The sequence below is a fragment of the Tamandua tetradactyla genome, chromosome 5 (assembly GCF_023851605.1).
Source record: "Tamandua tetradactyla isolate mTamTet1 chromosome 5, mTamTet1.pri, whole genome shotgun sequence".
In the NCBI taxonomy this organism is placed as follows: domain Eukaryota; kingdom Metazoa; phylum Chordata; class Mammalia; order Pilosa; family Myrmecophagidae; genus Tamandua; species Tamandua tetradactyla.
In genome coordinates this window covers 177,884,472-177,911,367 of record NC_135331.1, presented here as the reverse complement: position 1 = coordinate 177,911,367, position 26,896 = coordinate 177,884,472, and the positions used below count along the sequence as shown (strand labels likewise).

The following is a 26,896-nucleotide window of genomic DNA, read 5'->3' as shown; positions in this document are numbered from 1 at the left end:
AAGCATCTACTTCTGCTCCCTCTGTCAGGTTTGAGGCTTCTGTCATTTCTGGCTCTCTCCAAAGTGTTTCCTCTTTTAAAGGATTTTGGTGAGCTAATCAAGACCCACCTGAAATGGGTGGAGTCACATCTCCCTCTAACTAAAAGTTAAAATCCACAATTGGGTGCATCACATTTCCATGGAGATAATCTAATAAAAAATGCCAAGCTACATTATTGAATCAGGATTAAAACAAATGGCTGCCTTCACAAGATGGAGTCAGGATTAAAACACGGCTTTTCTGAGGTACATAATATTTTCAAACCAGCACATCCAGTCAAGCAAACACTAGCCTAACCATTACTGCAAGGACATTTCATTGCTAGTCTATTAGATCATCAGTCAGTTGATCGCATCTGTGGCTGATTATATCTACAATCCACTTAGGGCGGAAATGAGATAATCCAATCAGCTGAATTTAAGTCCAATCATTTGAAGACTTTTAGGGTGAAGAGAGAACTTTTACTTCTTCTTCAGACAGACAGCCTCTCCTGAAAGTTCAGCAATGACCTTCATCAATGTTGTCAGTTAGCTGCTTGCTCTATGGTATTTGGATTTGTGCATCACCACTGTTGTGTGAGACACTTTTATAAATCTCATATTTAGAGATATCTCCTGTTGGTTTTGTTTCTCTATAGAACCCCAACTAATACAACTACTAAAATTACATAAAAAGAATCATCACTAATAAATCAACAGGAGATAAAATGGAATCATAAAAAATTACTTGTGGTTTCAAAACTGTTATGTATCCCAGAAAAGCTATGCTCTTTATCCTAATCCAATTATATGAGGGCAGACCTATTACTGGGTGGGATCTTTTTGTTTCCATGGAAATGTGACCCGCCCAATTGTGGGTGGAAACTTTTGATTAGGTGGTTTCAATGGAGATGTGTCTCTCCCATTCAAGATGGGTATTAATCCACTTACTAGAATCCTTTTAGAGGTAATCATTTTGGGAAAAAACTCAGAGCTAACATAGACAGAGACATTGGGAGATGTAGAAAGAAAACATCCCTGTGGAAGCTGTTTGAAATCAGAAGCCAAAAGACAGCAAATGCCAGCCACATGCCTTCTCAGCTGACAGAGGTTTCTGGATATCATTGGCCCATCTTAAGTCAAGTATCTTCTTTGGATTCCTTAGTTTGGACAGTTTTATGGCCTTAGAACTGTAAACTTGTAATTTAATAAATCCCCTTTATAAAAGCTAACACATTTTGGGCATATTGCATTCCAGCAGTTGCAAACTACAGCAATACTCATTTCAAATGGAGGCATAAAAAGAGAGAAAATGGAACAAGGAATAGATAGAATAAACAGAAAATGGCTAGTAGCAGGATGGTAGATTTAAACTCACTATAACAATAATCACATTAAATGTAAATGGTATAAACTCTCTTTTCTAGTTTGCTAGCTGCCAGAATGCAACATACTGGAAACAACCAGCTTTTTAAAAGGGGAATGTATTAAGTTGCAAGTTTAAGGTTCTAAAAATGTGAAAATGTCCAAATTAAGCAAGGCTATAGAAATGTCCAATCTAAGGCATCCAGGGAAGATACTTTGGTTCAAGATGGCCACTGACATTCCAGGTTTCTCTTTTAACTGGAAAGGCACATGGTGAACATGAAGGTATATGCTAGTTTTTGCTCCAGGCTTCTTATTTCATGAAACTACCTTGGGGGTGTTTTCCTTCTGCATCTCCAAAGGTTTCTGACTGCATGGGCTCTGTACCTCTTTCCAAAATGGTTCCCTCTTAAAGGGCTCCAGTAAGCAACCCCACCTTGAATAGGTGGAGGCACACCTCCATGAAAATCATCTAATCAAAAGTTACCACCCACAATTGGGGGGGTCACATGTCCATGGGAACAATAAAAAAGCTCCCAGACAGCAATATTGATTGAGGGTTAAAGGACATGGCTTTTCTGGGCTCTGCCACAGATTCAAACCAGCACACACTCCAATGATAACACAGCAATTTTCATATTGGATTTTTTAAAAAGCAAGTTCCAACAATATGCTATCTATTTGCAATGTATATTTGCAAAATATAAACAAATAGGTTAAAGTGAAGGATAGAAAAGGACATACCATTGTAACATCAAAAAAGAAAGCTGAAGAATCTATGTTAATATCAGACAAAGTAGATTCTAAAGCAAAGAATGTCAGCAGAAAGAAAGTCATTCATAAAGATAAATCAGGAAAATACAAGAAACCTAAATAGTTATGCACTTACTAGCAAAGCTTGAAGACATACAAAGCAAATAGTGACATAACTGTAAGGAGACATAGGCAAGCCCACAATCATAGTTTGATAGTTAAAAAAAATTCCCTCAATAACTTATTATAATTGATATAATTATAAAGGATAAAAAACTTGAAAACTATCAATCAATTTGGCCTAAGAGATATTTATAGAGCAATCCATTCAAAGGCATCAAGATACACCTTTTTTTTAACTGTATGCATGAAATTTACCAAGATAGGCCATATCCTAAGTCACAAAACTAGTTTCAATAAATTTAAAAGAGCTCATATCATATAAAGGATGTTCTTTGACTGCAATAAAATTGAATTAAGGGTGGGCCACAGTGGCTCGGCAGGTAGAATTCTAGCCTGCCTTGCCAGAGACCCAGGTTTGATTCCCAGTGCATGGCCATGCCAAAAAAAAAAAATTGAATTAAAAAATTAACACAACCCAATTAATGGGTAAAAGACTAGAACAGACAGTTCTTCCAAGAAGATATACAAATGGCCAGAAAGCATATGAAAAATTATCAACATCATTATCCATTAGGGAAATGCAAATCAAAACCACCATCAGATACCTTTTCATATTCATTAGCATGGCCACTATTAAAAAAGTGGGAAAGATTCAGTGTTGGAGAGGATACAAAGAAATAGGAATGCTCATTTTTTGCTGGTGGTGATGTAAAATTGTACAGTTTCTGTGGAAGACAGTTTGGTAGTTTCTGAAAAAGCTAACTATAGACCTGACAATCCACTGCTAGGTATATGCCCAAAAGAATTGAAAGCAGGGACTTTAACCTAAATTTGCATGCCGATGTCCATAACAACATTATTCACAATTGCCAAAAGATGGAACAGTCACAAATGTCAATCACCCAATAAATGGATACACAAATTGTGGTATATACATATGTTCTAGTTTGTTAACTGCTGGAATGAGATATACCAAAAATAGAACAGCTTTTAAAAGGAGGAATTTATTAAACTGCAGAGTTACAGTTCTAAGCCTGTGAAAAGGTCCAAATTAAAACAAGGCTATAGAAATGTCCAATCTAAGGCATCCAGGGAAACACCTTGGTTCAAGGAGGCCGATGAAATCCAGGGTTTCTCTCTCAGTTGAAAAGAACAAGATGACATCTGCGAGGTTTCTCTCCAGGCTTCTTGTTTCATGAGGTTTCTCCAGAGGCATTTTCTTTCTTCATCTCCAAAGGTCTCTGGCTGTGTGGCCTCTTGTGGTTCTCTTGGCTCTGAGGCTTTCTTCAAAATATTTCCTCTTTTAAAGGATTTCAGGAAAGTAATGAAGACCCACCTGGAGTAGGTGGAGTCACATCTTCATCTAATCAAAGATCAATATCCACGATTGAGTGAGCCACATCTATCAGGAAATAATCTAATTAATTTCCAACCTAAAGTGCTGAATAGAGATTAAAAAGAAATGGCTTTTCTAGGGTACATAAGCCTTTCAGACTGGCACAACATATAATGGAATATTATTTAGTTGTAAAAAGGAACAAAGTCCTGATACGTGTGACAACATGGATGTACCTTAAAGACATCATGTTGAGTGAAATAAGGCAGACATAAAGGGACAAATACTGTATGAACTCACTGATTTGAAACAAGTAGACTAAACAAACTCATAGTCAGAAACTAGAATATGGGTTACTAGGGGATGGAGTGGGGATAAGGAATGGGAAAATAAGGCTTTAAATGTACAGGGTTCCTACTTGGAATGGTGGAAATGTTTTCATAGTGGATGGTAGTGATGGTAGCACAACATTTCAAATGCAATTAACAGCACTGAAATATAATCTGAATAAGGGGAAAGTTTAGATTGTATGCATATAATGGAGTAAATTTTTAAAAAATCCATCATAGAATTGCACTTCCCAAACAGTGAACCTTAAGTCAAACCATGAGCTTATTAAACACCACATTATTAAAATTTCCTGTCATCAATTATACCAAATGTATTGGTGGTGGGGTGGGGTATGGAAATCTTGTATTTTATGCATGATAGTTCTCTACACCCACTACTTCTCTAATAAAGAAAAAATGTTTAAATTAAAAAGACAAAAATGTAATGACAGTGATACCTGGAAAAGTCCCCAAATATTTGGAAACTAAATAACAAAATTCTAAATAATCCATGGGTTAAATAAGAAGATAAAAGGGAAACTTAAAATATTTGGAATAGAATAAAAATGAAAATAGAACATAGCAAAAAATTTGTGGAATTCAGGTAAAATAGCACTTAGAGGAAAAATTTGTTCAACTAAACACCTATATTAGTGTTCTAGCTTGAAAGCTGCCAGAATGTGACATACCAGAAACAAAACAACTTTTTAAAATGGGAATTTATTCAATTGCAAGTTTATAGTTCTAAGGCCATGAAAATGTCCAAGAGGTTACTTTACTCAAGAAAGGCCGATGAGGTTCGGGGTTTCTCCCTTAGCTGGGAGGGCACCTGGTGATGTTTGCTAGCTTCTTGTTTCATGGAGCTGCTCCAGGTGTGTTTTACTTCTTCATCTGTTTTATACATGTATTTTTACATATCTGGAAGCAGGGAAGAAGGGTTGCGTAAACCTAAATAGTCATCACACTACCCCAAATGAACCTGATATTAGCAAAAAACGATAATAAATAACTCCTGGGGGGTTAAGTGACAATGTGGGTGAAGCAAGAAGGGAAAGGATACAACGTTTAACTATTAAATACACTTCTATATTTGTTTGGCAGAGATCAGGCCAGCCCCAGGCTCCTGCACTTACCAGACAAGTAAGCTGATGTTACTCAAAGAAAAAAGGGAAAGAAAAATTCAAGCACAGCTCCATACCACAGTTTTCCTTCAATTTAGTTGGCCAGGACATGCGGTTTTCCCAACTACCAAGAACAGAAACTTTGACTCCAAGGCAAATGGGAAAAAAAAAAGTATTTCCACCAACAGCATGAAAATACAGAAATGTCCTCAAAGGGAAAACTCTATCAAAGTTGTCCACTTCCAGTGAAACTGAGTTAGCACTGCTTTCTCTGCATTCAATGCTTAAGTGGTTCTTGTACAACAAGCACTCAGTACAAGTGTTCTCAGTACAACGTGCATTCTTGACTGACAGGTGCAGCATGTTGATGGAGAAACTCAATATGAAATGCAATAGGTCTAAGAAGGAAAGAGCAAAAGGGAGGGGCAAAAGGGTTTCAAATATATTAGCTTAAAAGAGGGTTGTCATCAGACTATAAGTGCTTTCAGTTGGCCTTGGCTCTCCAAGAACTTCAAACCATCTGTGAATTAATGCAGTGTGGTTAACAGTTGGCACTGCTATTCAACTTTGTATAAATCTTTTAAAATAATGATTATACCCTAAATTCAACCATGTAAACAGCACTACACACAGTGCAGACCTGCCCTGAAATACAGAATATACACAACTGAGATTTGGCACCATCCAATCCCCCCTTTCTCTATGTCCCCCTTCCCCCACAGAAAAAGAACCCGATTTGTACAAGAAATGGCAGGCTTATTCTCTCTGAAGCCTTCAAAAAAAAAGAATGGTACACAACATGTAGCCAGGCTCAAATATTTTGAGGGATCCCCCCCAAAAAGAACCCAGAATAACTAAAAAATGAAGATAATACCTAAAACATGATACAGCATTTTAGAGCCGTTTCAGATACAAGACAGAGAAAGGTGTCAAGTAGAAACTACCTGTATCTTCAGTAATTCCCAGAAATGTCCAACCCCTTGGCTGACTGCAGGGCAGCAGGCAGATCATTTGCTGCTGCTCCTGGGATGGAGCCACCAAGTCTGCTCCTCAGGACACAAGCCCTCGGACGCTGAGCTGAGTGTACCTCTCCCTTCCCCTTCTCTTTTCCTGCACTCCCTTTCCCACTCCACAAAGGCAGGGAGAAGACTTGGCCAGGCCTAGCCTTCATTGTCATTGCTGAGGTCGGGGCCAGTCACCTGCATGAAGTGTTCCAAGTGTCTGAGGAGATGCCCTCGATTCCCGAGGGGCTCCCTGTTAGGAAGTTTAGCCACTGCCCCAACACTGGAGGATTGTTCTGGTAAAGACTAATTTCCACAGGGCAACCGCTATTTCCCAAGGCAGTGACCACTGCCCTTCTTCGGATCCAGGCCGAACTGAAATGCAAACCAGTTGAGATCCTCAAATTTATCCTCTTTGGCTTCTGTTAAGAGGCTAGGGAACTCCGCACAGATCCCGTCAGTGCTGTCTATGCTTAGCGCTTTGCAGCCATCAAAACACACCTTCCCAGTGAATTTGTACATGGTAGCAGCCTGGGACTTCCCAGTCAGCAGCAGCACTAGAAACTCTGTGGACCCAACATATAGGTCATCACAGAAGTACCTCATGCCTTCCTCCAAACTTGCATCCTCTGATTGTCCTTGTAGTGCTTGAGCAGTTCTTCCAACCTCTGTAAGGAAGACTCCTTGGCATTGGACCTGGACTCCCTCCCAGCATCTCCCGAAGACCTTGGCAGCTGGCAGATCTCAGTGGCAGTCTCTGCTTTCTTTGTCCCCCTGACCAGGATATCCCCACCTGCCTTGTCCCAGCCTGGTGCCTGTTCCTCTGGTGGCCTGCTCCCTACGTCCTTTGTGACAGGCTGCTGGGGCTGTGGTCTCCATTCTTGGTGGCACACTGGCTGGCCCTTGGTGCTGGTGGCCTGGCCTCTAGAGTGGCCTTCTCAGGACTGGATGCCCGCGCTGTCCCTGGCTCCTGTGCCTAAAGATGCCATCAGCCAGAGAAGCCTGCCAGCAGCTGCTCCAGAGGCCCCTCTAGTCAAACCTTTTCTGGTCCCAGCCCCCTGCATCCCTGCTTGTGTTTCCAGGCTCCCTACACCACTGCCACCTCTTCATTTGCAGCCCGCCAGTGACCACCACCCTTCACAGTTTTTATATCTATTATTACTGGTTGCCAAAGGCCATGCTGTGGTTCCACTTTTAAGTAATATCACCTCGATCTCGTGTAATTTTAGATTACTGATTTCCTCATAACATTTTAAAATATGACTTTTAGTTTCCATTTTGAAATTTAGAAGTGTCTCTTACAGCAGGTAATTTTCTGGGGTGATTTAAATAGAAGGCTAGTTTCATTTGATGATTCCTAAGGTCAAGAATTTGAGGAGGTTAATTTTTTTTTCCATACACATAAATTTTGGACATACATCCAGCATTAATATTTGTACTTTTTAATATGGTAGCCACGGCTATTCAGCATTTGAATTGTGACTATTGACACTGAGGAATGGAATTTTTTTTTTTTTTTTTTTTTTTTTTTTAAAGGAAAGACAGAGAGAAGGAAGGAAGGATAGAAGGAAGGAAGGAAGGAAGAAAGGGAAACATCTTTAAACATTTTCTTGTTTTTTATTGTATTCTGTTTCTCCGTATTTGTTACATGGGCTGGGGCCGGGAATCGAACCGAGGTCCTCCGGCATAGCAGGCAAGCACTTTGCCCGCTGAGCCACCGCGGCCCGCCCAGGAATGGAATTTTTAATTACATTTAATTATTTTTATTATTAACAGCTTTGTTGAGCTATAATTAACATACAATAAGTTGCACATATTTCAAGTTCAGTTTGATGTTTTGATATATGTAAACACCTGTGAAACAATACCAAAATCAAGATAATGCTTCCAAAACAAATACAATACAATGTTTTGGCCTAACTAACAACAGGGATTTATTGACTCAAGTTTTCAGAAGGTAAAAGTCTTGCTTCCTCCCAAGGTCAGTATCTCCTGGCTGGCCCACAGGTTTTGGGGTTTCTTGGCTTTCCCATCACATAGCCACGGACATCTTCTCCTTTCTCTCCTGGGTTCTGTGGACTTCCAGCTTATGGCCGCTCCCTGTGGATCCCTCTCCTTCTGTGTCCAATTTCCTTTGCTTATCAGGACGAGCCATACTGGATCAAGGCGCTGCTCATTCACACTGGGCACACCTTAACTAATATCACCTTCAAAGGTCCTTTTTACAAATGGGTTCACGCCCACAGGACCAGGGGTTGGGATGGAACATGCTTTTCGTGGGACGTGATTCAATTCCCGACATGAACAAACCCATCATCCCTAGCCACTTCCTTACACCTCTTTGTGATCCGTTCCTCCTGCCCCTCCCTGCTCCTCAACCTCATGCAGCAAATGAGCTGTGCCCTGCTACCACAGACTGATCGGCATCTTCTAGAATTTTACATAAATGAATAAAACAGTCCGTACCATCTACTGTCCATACTCAGCATTAGAATCTCAAAATTAGTTTGACATTCAATTCATTCATTTTGTATGTACCAACAGTTCAATCTTTTTATTATTGAGAAATAGTTTGTTGCATGGATGCAATATGATTATCCATTCATTGTTGTTGGACGTTGGGAAGTTTCTGACTTTTAGCAAATGTATTTTCAATTTTTGACAAAGCTGTATGGACATTTGTGTCACATAAGTCTTTGTATGGCTTAAAATTTAAAAGAAATTTTCCTTTACCTTGCAAAAATACCAAGGAGTAGAAGGAATGAGTCATATGGTAGGTGAATGTTCAACTTTTTAAGAAACCACCAAACTTTTCCAAACCAATTGTATTCTTTTGCATTCCCAACACAGTCCTGCCTGGTTAGCCAATTATTGAGGTATTAGGGATTGTATTGAAATTGTCTTATACCTCAGATATTCTGATATGAAAAATAAGTGTAAAGAATAACTGGAAACTACCTCTGTAGACTCTGCTAACTACAGCTTTAGCATATTGAGAAGATACTTGGTGGAGAGCTTTTCAAACCTGTCCATGTGTGAAGTTTTCTCTGGCCTTTCTACAGTTTGTGTATTAATGTTTGTCCTTTAAATAATTGAGATATTGTCTAAAAGTGGAGGTGGCCAGAAAGATGAATCTAGTCTTTGTGAAATTTCTTTGACCCCTATCATATGTCATTAAATGGCATTTTATTGGTGGCAATAAAGCCTGACTGATTCAATCAGCTAATACTGCTAAATCAACTCTTTTATTAACCATTCAGACCTTCCATTCTCTAAAATTTTCCTCAAAGATAAACATTTTCACAGAGTGACAATATATTAATACATGGTCACATATTTATTTTGCATGGTGATTTATAACCAATGAGACTGTAAACGTCCATTAAACCTGCTCTATCACAGGCACTGTATTTTTTTATTTCATGCAATTGTGAAATGATTTCATTTTTACTTACTCCATTAATACAGTATATAGCCCAAATATATCATTTTTGGACTTGCTCTGTGCCATGCACTATGCTGAGCATTTTGAGTGCTTTTTAAAATCCTCAGAAAAACCCTATGAGTGGTTATTACTATTCCTAGGTTATTAAAGGGTTTATCAGTACTAATATTAACAAAATGTTCAATTAAAAACCTCTTTTGACTTAGATTGCCTTTATAAATAGATTATATGTAGATCATTTTTATATTCTATAGTGATTCTCAGTATTGTTTTTTTTTCCTTATGCTAACTTCCAGTAACTTATTTTTACTTCTCTCTTGAGGCTCTCATTTTTAGGATCATGTCCCCCTACTGTCCACTGACAGTAGAAGGATTTCAGGTTCAGACTTGTCTCGGTTCTATTATCCATTTCTGCTAGTGTCTTTATACTCAGGATTATTTTTCTAAACCTCTCAGCTTTATGATTCTCCTGCAGGCAAATGAGAGATCATTTTATATGGTTCTATTCCTCAGCCTCTCTCCTACAATACATACCCAAATATGCCCATTAGATCATTTGAACCACCTTTTCCTATTGTAATCTACAGAAACATTTCTCTTTGTCTTTCTTTCAAACTTCCTCATCAGATTCACCACTTCTGTTTTAATCAAGTCCTGTGGGCCCTGAGTTTATACAATTACAGGGGGAGGTCTTTATGAAAAAAAGATACAAAATTATGACTGTAAGGTTAGAGGACTATTCAGAATATGAAGAGTTATCACAACAAAATATACACTTTAAAAAGCTGATAAATATCACAAATACCACAAAAATCAAGAAAAAGAGCATATTATTTTTTATTGCTTTGATTGATGGGCCTCTATAACACTTTTTTCTCCTACTCTTTTTGTCTATATACTTTTTTTAAATACAAGTTTTTAATTTTTGGCCTGTATACTTTTTGATCACCTAACCATATGCCAATAATTTAAAAAGATATTTTCTGTAGACAGAATAGAATTATAATTTAGTCTTTCCTCTACATTGGATGCCAGAAATTTGTAGTTTTTTTTCTTATCTTTGATGGTTGGGAAGCATTAAATATGTGTCTTCTAACACACAGATATACTCGCTGTTTGTAGTTTTGACAAAGTGTGTATGCCACCAAGAAAATAATTCTGATAAATTCTATTTCATAAGATGCCTTTCAAAAAGAGAGAAAAAAATATGTAGTGAACTTGCAATGCTCTACCGAATATTTCTGAGCATATCTCCGGGGGGAGACCTTCTTTTCAATAAGGTATTATAGAAAATTAAAAACTCAGCTTTCAATTTTACATATCAGATAAGAGGAAAGTTTTTTTCACAGATCTGCTTCTAACACCTAACATTTTTTTAAAACTTTTTATTATATAATATAACATATATACAAAGCAAAGAAAGAAAAATGTAATAGTTTTGAAAGCGCTCTTCAACAAGTAGTCACAGGACGGATCCCAGAGTTTGTCATGGGCTACCATACCATCCTCTCAGATTTTCCCTTCTAGCTGCTCCAGAACATTGGAAGCTTGAAGGAATAAATATTTTTTATCATTACCATTGACTTTGTGTGTGTGTGTGTGTGAAAAATAACATATATACAAAAAAGCAATAAATTCCAAAGCACGGCACAACGATTAGTTGTAGAACAGATTTTGGAGTTTGATATGGGTTACAATTCCACAATTTTAGGTTTTTACTTCTAGCTGCTCTATGATACTGGAGACTAAAAGAAATATCAATATTATGATTCAGCAATTATATTGATTCAGTTATAAGGAGAAGATTCAGCAATTATAATGATTCGGAGAAGATTCAGCAATTATAATGATTCCATTCATTAAACCCTAATCTTCTCTGTATAACTCCACCATCACTTCATATTTTCTCCATTCATTAGGGGTATTTGGGCCATGGTCATTTTAACTTTTTCATGTTGAAAGGGTCTGTCAATAATATGGGGTAGGGAGATGTCTGGAGAGGCTGGACCCTCTAGGTTTCAAGACTTATCTGGTCCAGGGACCCATCTGGAGGTTGTAGGAAAGTTACCCTAAGCACCAAAAAATTTAAACGTTATTTCTCCTCTACTGGCTGCATTCTTTGGGTACGGCCATTATAGGATACATTCATGTCAATGATATGAGCTCTGTCCCTTCTCCCCTGGGTCACAACGCTAGGTGAGTTGTCACATGGGCAAAAGAAGTATCCTGTAATGGTAGGGCTAGCAGTGACTTAACTCCACTGAAAAGGGACTGCAAAACACATGGCTGGATCTCATTAGCCAAAATGCATTGTATCCTCAATACAACTTCCTTTTAGCCAAATTCCAAAAAGTTTCACAGCTACACCAATGCCACTCCAACATGAAGGGGAGAACGAAAGAGGGAAAGTCAGTGGAAAAGGACAGCAATCTCCTTCTTTATTGTTAACATCTCTTTTGTGACAATTTTACAAAATCATATAACATGTGTACACATGACTAAGTCACACCCAGGATCTTAGAAGGGGTCAGTGCAAGTGAGAGGCCCCGAAATTTAAGCTTCTGTAGCTTCATTATAAACCCACCTCTGGCCCTAATCCAAGCAGCTTTGGAGTAGTAACTGTTTCACACATAAAAGCATTACATTGCCAAATTTCTGTACTCTTTTCTTCAAACTATTTGCACTTAAAATTCTTTTCTCTTACTCCCATTTTGGGTCAACCATATTTACTGAGCATCTACTACATCCCAGGTTCTGTGTTCAGCCCTGGTGATACACCAGTGTTCCTCACAGAGCTTAGAGCCAGAGGCAACGTCTAACCACATCCGGTTAGGAACACCTCAGATTCATAGTCAGCTGTCAGCTTTGCTAGGTCCTATCTCACTGTGATTAATTCCTCAGGCTTCATTCAGCCTAAATCTCGTCCTGGATAACCACACCACATCTCTGTTTGCAGAACCAGTTGTGGCTTCCCATCACACTGGGTTTTAAGGTCAGATGCCTCATCTCCAGTTACATTTCTATTATACGCTCTTGAGCTCTGCAATAGTCCTTTTCCCTGTGTGCCTCCCCCATCATGCTCATTCAGCTTGTAAGAACTTTCTTCTGTGGTTGGCCCTTTTCACCTCATTATAGTCATTTAAGCCTTCATTCCTTCACCTGCCCCTCTGTGCACACACCCTCGTGCACGATGCAACTGCTTCATGCAAAGCTCCCCCGTCTTCCTTGGGTGAAGCATGACAATCTATCTTCTGCACTTAAATTCTCCCTTGGGGAAATAAATTATAATTTCTAACTTCTAAGTGAATTCAAAGTACTCAGACTCATTTATTCCTGAGCATGAGAATGATACTATACTTGTGGTAAGCTATTTCTTTATGACAGTATTTTAGGTCATTATTTTACTATTGGCTCTCAGTTAAGAAACAATTTCTTTTCTACCTGAGGTAGATCAGGACTTTTTGAGGAAAAAGACTTAGAAATAATGACATCCAGAATTCATATACAGCAAAAGCGTTGATTGTATGATTCAGAGTTAGTGCTTCTTCAGGTGGCATTTAGCGGGTATGTCAGGCTCGCTTGCCAAATTAGTTTCGCTTTCTCATCCACATGTAAATATGTGAAATGGTCATCAGCCAAATGCAGGATACACAAGTTGGCCGCAAAGCCCAGTGACCCATCCAGTGGAAAGAGGAAACCCGACAGAGACCCGGGGATGGGCTCAAACTCCACCCTAGGATGTTCAGGAATCTGCTAGGGAAACACATTTAAACATCGAAAGGGGAAACGGCAAAAATTGAAGATGCACTGGTTGAAAGGAACAGAAGGCTCAGCCTAGCCTTCCTTGGAAAAGCAATCCCAGTCCTCGGGGATTTCAAATAGCAAATCTATTATCACGCACAGGAAACCTCAGCGCTGCTGTGGCCTTGCTAATGAGAACTCAGGCTCCCATGCACCGAGCCATAATCAATTATACGCAAATCAAATATTCCAAGTGTATAAGCAATCTCCGAATTGATGAGACACATTTGGGCTTGAGGGTGTAGGGGAAACAGGTGTATAGTGGCTGTTTTCTCACAGCTGGTCACGTGAAAAGGAAGAAGCAATGATGTGTGCAGCTGTATTTATATTCTGATTCAATCATGGAAAATGCAGCATTCAATTTCATTGTCCACCCCATTGAAAGAAAGTCTGTAATCATTCTTTCGGGACTCTCTCAAGTTATCTGGACACAGCATTCAGTCCTTACTTAACTCAGCTCTAGGGAGTTTTAAAATGCAGTTCTTGTTGGTAAGCGTGCTTTGAAATTGGTTGCAGCGCACTGAGTTGACACGCGTTTTGCTAGAGTCTTTTAGAAATGGTGGCACGATCCCATGCAAGCAGGCACAATGCCTCTCTTAACAGATGACCAGGAGAGAAGGCAGCCAAAAGACCATGTATGTACAACAAATGTGCTTGCTAATTGCTGGAGTCCAAGCGGCGAATGTCGAAATTATTTTCCATCCTCAGCTTTCAGGCCTGTGGCAACGAGACTGGGGAGTCAGTTGACTCTTCTGTGCTAAAGCAAAAAGACCAAACGTCTCTCATGACTACAGGAAAAAGACCAGCAGATGCGAGATCTGGGGAGCGTTCTGAACACAGGATTAGGAAGGCTCCTTTTCCTTGTGTCTTTACGGGGAAGTCCCTGCTGCTGCCTGTTAGCACTGTGTTTTTTTAAATCTTATTCTCACATGTACAAGCTAAAACATGAATGCAGTCTGTACACAGAAAGGCAGAGTGGCATCTTTAGTGATGAGAGGACTTTTCCACCAGAGAGTAAAGTGCAAAATTATTTTGTCCAAGAAGAGAGATATTATTTATAGCAGGAGAGCTGGCTTTGATTTTTGCCACCTCTCTTTCTGTGCTTTAAACAACTTTCCACCAAATAAATGTGGAGGCTAGTTTATAATCTTCTATGTGTAGAGTTTTTAAGTGTTGTAAGGAAGTAGTGAAACATCTTAAACCTTGCTTTCATATGTCAGGACCTCTGGAATAACAAACTACAACGGATGTGAATTTTAAGGCTATGCAGAATGATAATTTTCACATTAATGAGAGTTTTTCATTGCAGTCCATCGACAGAACTAAAATTTTAGTAGAGACATCGCTTTATTAAAATCCAGTGTCAATAGGCAAAGGGTATGTGTGAATGTGTATGTGTGTGTTTGAGCATGGTTTCTATAGGCAAATGAATATATATATGTATATATGAATAAGAAAAAGTATTAATTTTGCTGGGCTTAGCTATATTAATTCTTCAGACAACTGGAATTACTTAGTACTCATCTGAAACGGTCCCAAACTGTGATAAATCACAGAGCAAAGAGGCAGACAAGGTGTCACCTTGCAAATGTGGCCCTTGATTTTTAGGTTTGTGTTGTGGGGTTTTTATAGTACCTAGAAGCAATCCTACTCTAACAATTATCATGTATACACAGCAAATCGAGTCAAGAGGGAAGGAAGATCTATTTGGAGTTATGAAACTTATGTAAGTAAGCCTCACGCTACCTCTCAAACAGTGTACCCACAAGTTGATGCCCATTATCTTCTCCTCCCTAAGATGTAGGGAGTAAGCTCTTTCACCCTAACCTTTATCAGTTCAGCCACACTTTCTGCCATCTTATTATAAAGCCCCACTCATACGAAACACAGCATGAAGGTAAAGGCATTTTCAAGTCTTGTGTATTTTCATATGTCCTAAGTAAGTGAAACTCTTCATGTAAAATAGGACTGGGTTTTGGACTGAAGAATTCTTCCATCTGCTTAATCTAGTTAATACAGCAAATATTTATTGAGTAACTAAGATATGGATTCTGGTTTGTGAAATACAGCCTTAGGGATTCTTTTCCAAGCTTCTCTCAAGAGTTTATACTTGGAGCTTCCTTTGGTTGGAAGCTGGGGACATATATTTTTTAAAATTTTGTATAATTTACCAAATCCAGAAATACTTACTCCAACTTTCCTTAAAAACTAAATTCTTTTTATTACATTAACATTTTTTGAGTTGTTCAACTGTAGTTTCAAATAATGTTAACTTGTGGATATTGTTGAATTGGTTGGATTGTATCAGTGTTTTTATTAGAAGTCTACATTTTAAATTAATTTAAAATTTATAAAATAGAGCACAAGCTTCTATAACCATGGGATCAAACGTTACAGTTTTATGAAAGTAGAATATTTAATTTAAAATGCAAAAAAGTCTATTAGGCTCTTGGAAAAACTCAATGAAGTTGAATTTTTTAATTTTTTGAGGTCTTGCTGCCCTCTACTGGTAGTATTGAGGAACTTACTTTATTTGATCATTGTGCTCCTTAACACAAAGCCTGTTTAATTTAGGCTCATTTTCTCAATCCCTGATGGCACATTAGAATCACCTTGGGAGCTTTATAAAAATTACTCATTTACCATACCCAAGTGAATATGATTCATTCATCTTTGGCCTGGAAATGAGCTCCCTGGAGATTTAATGTGCATCATGTTAAGAAATGCTAGTTTAGATACCAAAATAAAGTATTGATACTATCAAACAGTTGTACCCTAGTACACAGAGAGTTTAGCACGCCAGTGATTTCCAGTCTCTCTCATTTGTTGTGCCATTTTCAGACACATGGCCTCTGGGTCTGTAAGTTCCTTGATTAACCATCAGCCAGGTTATCATATATATATATATATATATAAACACCCAGCTATGTGTGTAAACACACTTGCGTATTTGTAGGAGGAAGGGCTTGTTTCTGAAACTGCAGTATTGCAGAATACTTCTGCATTCATTTTCTGCCAACTTCCAACCAACATGCGGCTTTATTACTGCAACTCAGAATGCTCTAAAACTGATGCAAACGCAGCTGGAAAAAAAAAAGGGGCAAAAATGGGAGGATGGCATTGGAAACAGGAAAAGGTGTGCCCGCATGCAAGTGTATGTGTTTCCTGACTTCCCCATTAGAACATAACTCTAAGAGGGAAGGGGTTTTTATCTGTTTCAGGACAATGCCTGGCACGTAATTGGCACTCAATGGATATTGTTTAATAAATGAACAAATCAATGAATGAATAACTACACACACGAGTAGGCTTGTATGTACCACTAGTTAAAAGAAAGTCTGATTGTAAATATTCTAGACTGAAAGAAAAAACAGGCAGATTCAGGGTGAATAAAAGAAGATGCTTGTCCAAATGTAAGGTTGAAGATATATATCCGTATCAAAAGTGATAGAATAAGAATAATGAAAAGAACAAATCTATAATTCATCTGTGGGAACCTATGAACTGTGTCAAAATCCAGTCATTCCAAGATTGGTCCTAAATGTTGTTTAAGAACAAATGACTAGAAACAAAACTCATTGGTCATCTCTGGAGAATTCTAAGGAACCAACCTATTATTTTTATAGCTGTTAACTAAAGGGAAAGCATCAGTTATTTATCTCACCCTTCTTGTATGAACTATGTCACTGGATCACCAAATGCAAGTATTCCTCTAAAAGTAATTCAGTTAAGAAACAAGTGACAGACTATACAATTAGAATATCATTATTTTTCAATCCACAATGAATTAATGGAATTAGGTGAGCATCCGTGGCTCGCTAACATGACAAAAGGAGTGATAACCAGATATAAATGCCTCTTCATGGAGCACAGGTCACCATCTACAAAGTCTTTCTTAAAACATGGGAACCAGATGCAGGGTCAAATCCCGGCCTGTGCGTTCCCCGTCCCCCCACAAAAACGTCAACAAATGGTGCTGCAATAACGGCGTGCTCACATGGAAAAAGACCCCCACCACAGAGCATACATTAAAAAAAAAAAAATGAAATGCCTCCAGGCCCAAATAATAAGTACAACATACCTTATTAAACTATACAAAGAACAACAAAGCTTATTAAACTATACCATAGAGGTGCAGTCAGCCAAATCCAGATTGGAGGAAATTCTGTAGCATAAATAACTTTTTTTTTTTCCCAGAAAACAAATTGCAAGAAAAGAGGATATTTGGAGGAAGAACCGGTAGATAAAAATGCAATAAAATTCGTATCAGCCAATCACATTGTGTGGACTTTATTTGAAACTTAACATATAAACAAACTATAAAAAATTAATGACATTTATGGGGCAAGTGGAATTTGAGCACTTTATTTAGGACTTACTGTTAATTCGGGGGTATAATAATGATACTGCAGTTATGTTAAGAAATATCCTTGTCTTTTAAGGTTAAATTTGAAACATTTATAATCGAAGTAATATATATGAGATTTGCTTCACAATAATACAACAGTGGGGGAGTTGACGGGTGTGTGGACGTTTTGAATTAGCCCTGTGTTGCTAACTGTCGAAGCTGGGTGGTGGGTATATGGAGGGGGTGCTGTTTTTTGTGGGGGTTTTTTTTGGTATAAGTTTGAAATTCTCCATTACAAAGAATCCTAAAAATTAGCTCACGGTAAAAAGCTGTGTCACTAAAATGGAGGGAGTCAGGGCAGGCTGTTCATCATGGACTCGTCTAGAAAAGGAAGGTTGGAGTAGAAACAGGGAAGGGTTTGTAGTAGGTTGTGTAGGGCCCACGGTAAGGTGTGCATGCATATTGCTTTTCTCTGAAATTCCTTTCAAATAATGTTACGCTGGCCATTGGAGCCAGCATCCCCAGCCCATTTCCATTTGCAATGAGGAAGAAGGGGGCAAACGTCCCAGCTGTGGGTTTTGTACGAGCACAAAAGAGAAGCAACAAAAAGAAGCGTGGCTGCTCTAACATATGGGACTATTCATTCTTTTTAAGAATATTTGTGTATCACTGCTGTGTAGAAGGTTTCCCCCTGGGGGGCTCTTTGCTTATATTTTTGCGTCCTGTGGAAAATAAATGTTGCTGCTTTTCATCTGTTAATACAAACTGTTGGAACTATGTAAATTGACTTTGCTCTCCTCAACCCATCAAAATGTCCTTTTGTACCTCAGAGTCCGTGGATGGTGCACAGAGAAAGAATGAATGAAGTTCCTATCTGACCATCGATCTACTCTTACAGGCCAGGAGAGGGAGCACGGAGCAAGGATTCTCAGACGCCAAAGAGGATGAGAGGACTTCACTCAGACTGATTGCCTTTGGACGCACTGTTCCTTTAAAACCTGGTCGGTTCAGACTTCACCTGTTTTAAAGATCCTAGAACTCTTGGCTGATGATTGAGTGTCTGAAGTATAGCCATTCAGCTGTAGTCCACAGTAATACAAAGATTTTTGTGGTAAGTGGAGGCAGGAAGCAGGAATCCAAGGTTCTCCTTGTTGTGATTTTAATTTCCCTTGAAAGCTGAAAACTTCCTTTAATTTCTCCCCTTATTTTATTCTCCCATTCCCTCCTCCTCTTCTTTATTTCTATTTATGCGCTGCTCACTTTAGGTTAAGGATAGACGCTAACAGAAAAATAGCCTCTGTGTGTCCCTTGGTTTTCCAGCTCAGTGTCACTTGCATGCCCCCATGATAAAGGTTCAGGGTTTGAAAACCTTTCCTGGAGAAGTCCTCAGACAATGGGCCCATGGTTCCCTCACTATGTTTGGGCTGCAAAGACGAAGCCAATTTTTGTGCAGAACTGAGGGGCATTTTACTCAGGTGGACACACTGAAGCATGAGTCACCTTTTCCACACTCTGCCTTTGAAAATGAACCAAACCACAGGAAGAAAGTCTTCAAAGGACCTGGGTAACAGGTGGTCCACTTTGGCTTAGTTGCTAATGCTTTAAGAACACACCAGCCCAACTATATCAAATCCTCATTCTATAAACAGCAAGGCAGACCAGCATCAGCTCAGCTGCCAAGGAGAGTGAGTGCAGATTTGGTCCCTCCTGGCATCAGCTGCTTCCTCAACTGACCGTTCTTCCCACAGAACACATTGAGAAGGAATCTCAAAACACCTCAGCCCACCGAGAGCATTTTGTTGTTGTTCAGACGGATCTAAATTCATCCCCATAGCCTCTTGCAAAAAGAACCCCTCCTCATGCATCAGAAAATCTGTACTCTAGATGAGTGCTTCCTGGACTTCAATGTACATTAGAATGACCTGCAGATCTTATTGAACCATTGTGTAGGAGGTGAGTCAAAGATTCTGAAAGGGTGCAACCTGGCTTCTCAAAGTGTGGTCCCTGGACCAGGCTTGCTGGCATCATTAAGGAGCTTGTTAGCAATGCAAAAGTGAAGTAGCTAGCGTTACCATTTTTTAACTCTGCATGTCCAGAGATCCCTGCTGGGGTAAGGGTACTGCTACTGCATATCATCATAATAAATAAAATACCGTCCATTGAATGCTTATGGCATGCCAACAATAACTGAGAGGCTTCATCCCACTGCAGACCATCCAGAAGATTCCCTGACTCTGCTTCTCGGCCTCACCTATTACTTGCTGTTCCAACTGACTTTTCCTCCTTGTACTTGCTCTGTGTCATCTCTGCACCGTGACCTGGTTCCACACAGCTGGTGCAGAGGGTTCCTTTTACTTAGGGCAGTGGCACTCGACTGGGCTCAGATGGAAATCTGGTGTCCTCCCGAGGCGCTTACCAGCTGCCTGCATGTCTTAGAAGAAATCAGTCTCCTTCTCTGGTGTTTTACCGAAACATTTAATTTTATTTTCGTCATAACCTGATCATTTTCCTCTGTTTTCTCCTTGATCAATGGAAATCTCATCCTTCAATATCGTATTCAAGACAGTTTTCCTATAACCCATTTCCTAAGGAAGTGTTTTGATTTTCTTGTGAAAATAAACAAATCACTTGACTGAAGAGTTATAGAGTCTCAGAGGTGAGCTGCGGCACTTTTCCTGGTATTCCCCCAAATGGTTATATTCTTTTATTAAATAAATATTTTTCGAGCACGTGCTACATGCCAGGTGTTGTGCCAGGCCTAGGAATACAGTTTTATTGAAATACACACTGTCCTCATCTCCATGGAGCTTTCTTCAATTCCAGGATTATGGTAAACTGGCTTTAATTCTTGAGAGCCTTTCTGTATGACGGTAGAATTATAGTCTCAAATGTAAAACCTGAAAAATACAGTGTATATAAATTTTTGTACAGTGTATGGTATGATGAAAATATTAGGTTGGGGGTTTATCTGTCTCTTTCTCTTTTCCTCCTTTTTCCTCCCTTCATTTTCTCCCTCCAAACGCTCCTTCCTTCCCTATATCCACCTATTCCTCTGTCCTTCCTCTTTTTCTCTCTGTCTTTCTTTCTCACCAAATATGTGCTCAATGTTAGGGCTACACTGGGAGTCAGACATACGGGGTCACTGCATTTGCAGAACTCTGAGCCCGGGGGAACTGCAGACATTGGTTATTTCACGTGCCCTGAGTTGGGTGAAGGAGAAGTATTAGGTACCACAAGCACACGTAACAAGCATGCCTCAGCTAACACAGATCTGAGACACGGAGAAAGATAAATCCTGATTATGCTACCAGCAAGTTGTATGATATTGGGCAAGTCATTCAATTTCTCTGCGTCTTGGTTTATTTTAATCTATAAAAATAGGTGTGTGGGGGCTATGGTGGCTCAGCAGGCAGAGTTCTTGCCTGCCATGCCAGAGACCCGGGTTTGCTTCCTGGTGCCCGCCCATGCAAACTAACTAACTAAATAAATGAATAATAGATGTGTGTGTATGAGTGTGTGTGTGATGTAGTTGTACTTAGTCCTTTTAACTCTTTAAGGTCTAGTACTGTATACAAAAGCTTTCGCATAAAATGGATATATATAGATCATAAAGAAAAACTATTGTATTCTAATTAATATATAAAACACAATGAACTTATAAGAGAGAAATATAAATGCTTGCAGTAGAGAACTCTTCAGAAGAAAGCCGCAATGAGACTAGATTTCTCCATTTCCTTCAAATTCAGAAATGATATGATGTTACAACTGTCTAAGTAATTTCAGTTTCCCTCCACCTTTGCCTCAGTTACTTGCCTAGAATGTAATCACCTGTCCTGTGGTCCTCAACTAAAACAATGGAGTTACATTTCTGAAAGCTGAATTAAGGAAAATAAAATATTCTCAAAGATCGCCTCCCCAGTTAACTTCAATCAGTTTAAACCTTATTGAACAAAATGAAATTTCAAATGATATACAAATAAAACCACAGAACATCATCTATAATAACATTTAATTTAATGTGATAAATGGTGGTGTTTTTGCTGAAACAAGCCTCTGTTGAGAAATGAAAACAAGGCTGGCTGCTGGGATGTGGGTTCTCAATGTGGTATGCCCTTATGCTGAGTGCAGCATGGGGGCTCAATTCCCCACCGCTTTTTATTTTTTGGTCTAGTGTGATACTGTCTTTTACACAGCACGTACAACACTATTTGGCCTTTACTTTGGCATGAATGAATCAACTAGTTCTGTTTTCATTCTCTTCTCATTTAAGAAACAGACCATGGAACCGTAGGCACAAACACAGCTGTGGGCACCAATATCCAGTGACAAGTCTTGATTATAAAGTGGATATCCAAATGATTCCAAATAATTTTTATTGCATTTTAAAGATATCTAGCAAAATCAAAGTGTTTGCAAGCCTATTTTCTCAAGATGGGGGCAAGTTTCAAAACAACAGTCTTGGTGATATTTGCTCTAGAACCAATGACACCATGAGAGAACATTGAGAGCTCCTATTCCTGAGAACATTACCAAATCATCAACCCTTTGGCAGATGATGGAGAAGTACTATGGTCAGGATTTCCATTATTAATAATCGCTGGTCTGAGAATCAGTGACACACAAGACAGCTGTAAGAACCCAGCTCCATGATTTTGGAGGTTAACCCAAGTAGCTCTGCCCTTGACTCCCAGAGACTTTTGATCTCTATCTGATTCAAGCTTCCTTCACTGTGTCCCTGTGATAGATGTCACAGGGTGCCATCTATCACGATGATCTTCTCCTCTACCCCTTAGCAACTGAAACCATGCTCTCGAGCAATGTGGTCATAATTCCCTGACCATATGCGGGCACTCCCCCTGGCCAAGCCGAGCCTCAGGTCCAGTCTCTGAAAGGAGCTAAGCCCCCCTGACCTGTTCTAACACAGCCTTCCACTCTGACATATTTTTTTTATCAGCTTCATTCCTGGTTGATGTTTTGAGGGCAATCCTGAGTACAAGTTCCTAGCTCAGCTCCTTTGGACCTCATAATTAAGTCCTCCAGACTCGGACCCAGGTTTTCCTGTTGACATCTTAACTGCAGTTCTAGGGGACAGGTATGGTAAGCAGAGCATCAGTGGGAATCCCCACGTCTGAGGTTGAAGCCCCAGCTCTGCCACTCATAGATTTGGCAGTCCTGGCAAGGCATAGAACCTTTTTGGGCCCTGTTTCTCATTGGTCAAATGAAAACTGAGACAGGCCTAGGTCAGGGGTTCTACTTTAATATGCATAAAAATCATCACAAAGTTTGGGGAAAAATATAAATTCTCCAGACCTAGATCTAGATGATTTAAAATGAGCACAAATAATTATGAGAACTGGTCATTGGACCGAACTTGGACAAATCCTGGATGAGCAGTTTTGTAATGTTATTTCTGGCTTCCATGTCCTCTGATTATTGACTGGACCAGAATGCCCCATTCCCTGGCCCAGGTTCAAGCACTCTGAAGTTCCCCAGCTGAGCACCTCATTGCTTCCCCGAACCTCCTTTGCCATGGGACAGTCTTCTCAGCCACTCTCTGAAATGTGCTTAACTCTTTTAATTCTGGTGGGTTTTTATTATGGTTGATCTAAGTCAGAGATTGTATTAAAAAGGGCATTACTAATTCACACTCAGTTATGAATGTCCACTCCAAACTACTAAACCTAGTATTTGAGACGAGGTGAACTGATTGATACTGTTCTAGTTTGCTAGCTGCTGGAATGCAACACACCAGAGACGGATTGGCTTTTAATAAAAGGGGATTTATTTCATTAGTTCTTCAGAGGAAAGGCAGCTAACTTTCATATGAGGTTCTTTCTTACATGGGAAGGCACAGGACGATCTCTGCTGGCCTTCTCTCCAGGCCTCTGGGTTCCGACAACTTTCCCCAGGGTGATTCCTTTCTGCATCTCCAAAGGCCTGAGCTGAGCTGCGAGTGCTGAGATGAGGTATGCTGAGCTGCTTGGGCTGTGCTGCGTTGTGCTCTTTCATTTAAGCACCCACCAATTAAGTCAAACATCATTCATTGCAGCAGGCACATCTCCTAGCCAACTGCAGATGTAATGAGCAACAGATGGGGTTCACATACCATTGGCTCATGTCCACAGCAACAGAACTAGGTGCCTTCACCTAGCCAAGTTGACAAATAAATCTAACTGCCACAGGTACCAACATAAACAAACAGATATTTTCATTTTCTTTCAGTTTTTCCTCACAGGATCTCAAGACATTTCTAAGTCTCTTTTCTCAAGATGGAAGTAAGTTTCATAACAGCATTGTTGATTATGAACCAATGGTGTAGATTTTCAATGTATTTTGCTAAATAATCCACCAAATGAATGAATTGAATCATGATGCAAAGGGAGTAGTACTTAAAAGAATAACAACAAACCTGGAAGCATTTTAACCAATGTGATGTTGATATGGGTGATTTTTTTTACATTAAAACTAAACAAAGGGTGCACAGGTGGTTCAGTGGTAGAAGGCTCACCTTCCATATAGAAATCCTCGGTTCGATTTCCAGACTATGCACTGATAAAAAACAAAAATGAAACAAAAAACTTAGCAAAGATCTTCAGACTTAGGTAAGTGAGATAATTTGGAATTACCTACCAGGACATAGAAAATCATAGCACCTGAGTCTGTCCAGGCTATCTGGAGTATTCTACCTGGTTTTGTGTACAATGAGCTACTTCCTCCTCTTTACTTGCTGGATCACAGAAATGTTCCCAAAGAACAAGTTCCTCTGCTCTTACCCTTATGCTCCACAGACCCCACCTAGAGTTCCCAGCTCTGTCTCTTGGTGACTCTATAGTGGCCTCATGGTGAAATCCAAACTCCTTATGGTACTCAAAGCCCTGCAACATCTGGCTCTGCCCATCTCTCTAGCCTCCAGGCCCCTCCCACACATGCCCATGAGCTAGTGCTCCAGGCATGTGGAATCATTGACAATGATTCTGTGATTCTCTGACTGTTCCCCCCACCCACACACACTGCCTGGGAAGTTCTTTTCACCTTTCTTGCCTAGTTAACTCCTAATGAATCTGCAAGAGTTAGAGTGGGCATCTCCTCCGTGGTGGGCAGAATAATGATCCCCAAAGATGCCCACGCTTTAATCCCTGGGACCTGTGAATCTGACGCATTCTTGCCAAAAGTGACTTTACAGATATAATTTATGTTACAATCTTAAATAGGTTACCTGGTTTATCCAGGTGAGCTCAATATAATCACATGGGCCCTTGAAAGCAGAGAACTTTCTCTGACTCGTGGCAGAAGAGAAAAAGCAGCAGAAGGGGAGAATGGAGAGATCTGAAGAGTGAGAGAGACTTGACTCCCCCATTGCTGGAAGAGTCATACAGAGAAAGCATGAAAATGAATGTGAGTTGTCTCTAGAAGCAAAGACCAGCACCTGGCTGATAGTCAGCAAGGAACATGGGGACCACAGTCCTACAATCACAAGAAACTGAAATCAGCCAATGGTCTGAATGAGCTTGGGAGCAGATCACCCCCAGAGCCTTCAGACAGAAACACTGCCCTGCTGACACCTTATTTGGCCTGTGAGGCTCTAACCTGAGAAACTGCTGAGCCCAGTGGGACTTCTACCTATAGAAACATGAGATAATAATAAACAGATGCTATTTTAAGATGCTAAATTTGTGTTTATTTGTTATGGCAGCAATAGAAACCCTTATATATCCTCTTCCAGAAAACCTTTTCCTAAACCTATGAGCTGTCCCACATATGTCACGTGTCCCACCCTATGCCATCATGGCTCCTCCATGCTCCTCGTGGAGGCCTCAGCCCAGCCTCTGTACTCTTCTGTTTACTTGGCTCTCTTCCCCACTAAATTTTGAGTGTCCTGAAAGTCAGGGTCATTTTTATCAGACTGATATTATCAGGACATACACAGGGCTTGGTATATGCTTATGGTATATCCTTAATGATTGTTTTTAAATGAACAAATAAAATAGAAGTTCAAGTCATTCAGCAGGTATCTCTTGATACCTGTTCAGGTATCATGACCATGGGCCAGTCATTGTCCCAAATGCTAATTGCATCAACAAACAGGAAAATGTCCCTAAATCAAAGAGGGGCTGGAGAAAGCAGACACTAAACATGAAAATAAATAAATGCATAATTTCTAAGACTGATAATTTCTGATAATAAAATAAAATAATGGGACAGAGGGTTATAAGTGGGAGCGAAGCTACTGTAGCTCAGGTGGCCAGGGAAGACCTCTCTGAAGAAGTGACATTGAGCTCAGACCCAATGATGAGAAGGAGGAAACCGTGCAAATATCAGAGGGAAGTGTGGTCCAGACAGCTGATGCAAAAGCTTTTGACTACAGCCTGCAGGAGTGGAGTATACAAAGAAAGTTGCAATAGATGAGTTTAGAGATTCAGGCAGAGCCTAGGTCATGTTGGGCTCTGTTGCCCATGGAAGAAAGTTTAGATACTATTCTAAAGCAATGGGAAGCTGTTGGATGATTTTTAAGCAGGAAATTGACATAAATGGATGTACGCTTTTTAAAAGCTTATTCTGGCCCCTTCAGCAGTTGCCACCAAGGTGCTTGGTTCTCTCAGGAAGCTTAGGCTGTGTCAGGGTGAGGCCCTCACTTCATCTTTTCTGGTGACTGTCACCTCACATGGCAGCTGCTGGTCCAACGCTCGCCCACACCAAGGCCTCCATCTCTGAGCTGGCCTGCGTCAACCAGGCCTTAACCAGCAGAATGGTCATGGAGGATAAAACCAGCGTCCTCACTAAAGCAGTGAGTGTGAATGTTGAATCTTTCTGGCCAGGCTGGTTCGCACAGGCCCTGGCCAGTGTCAACCCCAGGAGCTTCATCTGCGATGTGGCAGGCACTGGACCAGAGGGAAGGAGGCCCTGCCCCCTCCGCCACTGCTGCATAGAGAGAAGAATCTGATGAGTCCAGTGATGACATGGGCTTTCGCCTTTTTGACAAAACCCCTTTTATAACATGTCCAATAAAAAATTGAACTCTTAAAAACAACAACAACACAGTTTACTCTGATAACTGGGTGATGAAGAAACTGTGGTGAAAGTCAGGAAGCGAGAAGACCTCCATCTAAGCAAAAGGTGATGGTGTGCACTATGGTTGCAGCAGAGAGATAGAAAAGAATCAGATGGTGGATATATTTTGAATATAGAGGTGACTGGTTTTACTGATGGATGGATGCGGCTATAAAGGATTAAGGAGAAGAGTAGATGATGACTCCTA

The 26,896-nt window shown here is 39.9% G+C and overlaps 1 pseudogene; it reads right to left on the bottom strand.

Annotated features, from left to right (window-relative positions):
* Positions 1-6,052: 6,052 nt before the first annotated feature.
* LOC143683402 (DCN1-like protein 3 pseudogene) lies at positions 6,053-9,900 on the bottom strand (annotated as a pseudogene).
* Positions 9,901-26,896: the final 16,996 nt, after the last annotated feature.